Here is a 3,515-nt window from a genome sequence, read left to right as displayed (position 1 = left end):
TTGGCTGTTTCTAGTGAAGTGACTCTGTGATGCCCCTCTGTGATGCCACTGTCTTGTCTGTTTCTAGGTGAAGTGACTGTGATGCCACTGTCTTGTCTGTTTCTAGGTGAAGTGACTCTATGATGCCCCTCTGTGATGCCACTGTCTTGGCTGTTGCTAGGTGAAGTGACTCTGTGATGTCATTGTCTTGGCTGTTTGTAGGTGAAGTGACTCTGTGATGCCTCTCTGTGATGCCACTGTCTTGTCTGTTTCTAGGTGAAGTGACTGTGATGCCACTGTCATGTCTGTTTCTAGGTGACGTGACTGTGATGCCACTGCCTTGTCTGTTTCTAGGTGAAGTGACTCTATGATGCCCCTCTGTGATGCCACTGTCTTGTCTGTTTCTAGGTGAAGTGACAGTGATACCACTGTCTTGGCTGTTGCTAGGTGAAGTGACTCTGTGATGTCATTGTCTTGGCTGTTTCTAGGTGAAGTGACTCCGTGATGCCCCTCTGTGATGCCACTGTCTTGTCTGTTTCTAGGTGAAGTGACTGTGATGCCACTGTCTTGGCTCTTTCTATGTGAATTGACTGTGATGCCACTGTCTTGTCTGTTTCTAGGTGAAGTGACTCTATGATTCCCCTCTGTGATGTCACTGTCTTTGCTGTTTCTAGGTTAAGTGATTCTGTGATGCCACTGTCTTGTCTGTTTCTAGGTGAAGTGACTGTGATGCCACTGTCTTGTCTGTTTTAAGGTGAAGTTACAGTGATGCTACTGTCTTGGCTGTTGTAGGTGAAGTGACTCTGTGATGTCATTGTCTTGGCTGTTTCTAGGTGAAGTGACTCTGTGATGCCCCTCTGTGATGCCACTGTCTTGTTTGTTTCTAGGAGAAGTGACTGTGATGCCACTGTCTTGTCTGTTTCTAGGTGAAGTGACACTATGATGCCCCTCTGTGATGCCACTGTCTTGGCTGTTTCTAGGTGAAAGGACTGTGATGCCACTGTCTTGTCTGTTTCTAGGTGAAGTGACTCTATGATGCCCCTCTGTGATGCCACTGTCTTGGCCGTTGCTAGTTGAAGTGACTCTGTGATGTCATTGTCTTGGCTATTTGTAGGTGAAGTGACTCTGTGATGCCTCTCTGTGATGCCACTGTCTTGTCTGTTTCTAGGTGAAGTGACTCTATGATGCCCCTCTGTGATGCCACTGTCTTGTCTGTTTCTAGGTGAAGTGACAGTGATGCCACTGTCTTGGCTGTTGCTAGGTGAAGTGACTCTGTGATGTCATTGTCTTGGCTGTTTCTAGGTGAAGTGACTCTGTGATGCCCCTCTGTGATGCCACTGTCTTGTCTCTTTCTAGGTGAAGTGACTGTGATGCCACTGTCTTGGCTCTCTCTATGTGAATTGACTGTGATGCCACAGTCTTGTCTGTTTCTAGGTGAAGTGACTCTGTGATGCCCCTCTGTGATGCCACTGTCTTGTCTGTGTCTAGGTGAAGTGACTGTGATGCCACTGTCTTGTCTGTTTCTAGGGGAAGTGACTGTGATGCCACTGTCTTGTCTGTTTCTAGGTGAAGTTACAGTGATGCCACTGTCTTGGCTGTTGCTAGGTGAAGTGACTCTGTGATGTCATTGTCTTGGCTGTTTCTAGGTGAAGTGACTCTGTGATGCCCCTCTGTGATGCCACTGTCTTGTCTGTTTCTCGGTGAAGTGACTGTGATGCCACTGTCTTGGCTGTTTCTAGGTGAAAGGACTGTGATGCCACTGTCTTGTCTGTTTCTAGGTGAAGTGACTCTATGATGCCCCTCTGTGATGCCACTGTCTTGGCCGTTGCTAGTTGAAGTGACTCTGTGATGTCATTGTCTTGGCTGTTTGTAGGTGAAGTGACTCTGTGATGCCTCTCTGTGATGCCACTGTCTTGTCTGTTTCTAGGTGAAGTGACTGTGATGCCACTGTCATGTCTGTTTCTAGGTGACGTGACTGTGATGCCACTGCCTTGTCTGTTTCTAGGTGAAGTGACTCTATGATGCCCCTCTGTGATGCCACTGTCTTGTCTGTTTCTAGGTGAAGTGACAGTGATACCACTGTCTTGGCTGTTGCTAGGTGAAGTGACTCTGTGATGTCATTGTCTTGGCTGTTTCTAGGTGAAGTGACTCCGTGATGCCCCTCTGTTATGCCACTGTCTTGTCTGTTTCTAGGTGAAGTGACTGTGATGCCACTGTCTTGGCTCTTTCTATGTGAATTGACTGTGATGCCACTGTCTTGTCTGTTTCTAGGTGAAGTGACTCTATGATGCCCCTCTGTGATGTCACTGTCTTTGCTGTTTCTAGGTTAAGTGATTCTGTGATGCCACTGTCTTGTCTGTTTCTAGGTGAAGTGACTGTGATGCCACTGTCTTGTCTGTTTTAAGGTGAAGTTACAGTGATGCTACTGTCTTGGCTGTTGTAGGTGAAGTGACTCTGTGATGTCATTGTCTTGGCTGTTTCTAGGTGAAGTGACTCTGTGATGCCCCTCTGTGATGCCACTGTCTTGTCTGTTTCTCGGTGAAGTGACTGTGATGCCACTGTCTTGGCTGTTTCTAGGTGAAAGGACTGTGATGCCACTGTCTTGTCTGTTTCTAGGTGAAGTGACTCTATGATGCCCCTCTGTGATGCCACTGTCTTGGCCGTTGCTAGTTGAAGTGACTCTGTGATGTCATTGTCTTGGCTATTTGTAGGTGAAGTGACTCTGTGATGCCTCTCTGTGATGCCACTGTCTTGTCTGTTTCTAGGTGAAGTGACTCTATGATGCCCCTCTGTGATGCCACTGTCTTGTCTGTTTCTAGGTGAAGTGACAGTGATGCCACTGTCTTGGCTGTTGCTAGGTGAAGTGACTCTGTGATGTCATTGTCTTGGCTGTTTCTAGGTGAAGTGACTCTGTGATGCCCCTCTGTGATGCCACTGTCTTGTCTCTTTCTAGGTGAAGTGACTGTGATGCCACTGTCTTGGCTCTCTCTATGTGAATTGACTGTGATGCCACAGTCTTGTCTGTTTCTAGGTGAAGTGACTCTGTGATGCCCCTCTGTGATGCCACTGTCTTGTCTGTGTCTAGGTGAAGTGACTGTGATGCCACTGTCTTGTCTGTTTCTAGGGGAAGTGACTGTGATGCCACTGTCTTGTCTGTTTCTAGGTGAAGTTACAGTGATGCTACTGGCTTGGTTGTTGTAGGTGAAGTGACTCTGTGATGTCGTTGTCTTGGCTGTTTGTAGGTGAAGTGACTCTGTGATGCCCCTCTGTGATGCCACTGTCTTGTCTGTTTCTAGGTGAAGTGACTGTGATGCCACTGTCTTGTCTGTTTCTCGGTGAAGTGACTGTGATGCCACTGTCTTGGCTGTTTCTAGGTGAAAGGACTGTGATGCCACTGTCTTGTCTGTTTCTAGGTGAAGTGACTCTATGATGCCCCTCTGTGATGCCACTGTCTTGGCCGTTGCTAGTTGAAGTGACTCTGTGATGTCATTGTCTTGGCTGTTTGTAGGTGAAGTGACTCTGTGATGCCTCTCTGT

Source organism: Anolis sagrei, chromosome Y (genome assembly GCF_037176765.1).
Source record: "Anolis sagrei isolate rAnoSag1 chromosome Y, rAnoSag1.mat, whole genome shotgun sequence".
NCBI lineage: Eukaryota > Metazoa > Chordata > Lepidosauria > Squamata > Dactyloidae > Anolis > Anolis sagrei.
Note: the sequence above shows the minus strand (reverse complement) of the source record.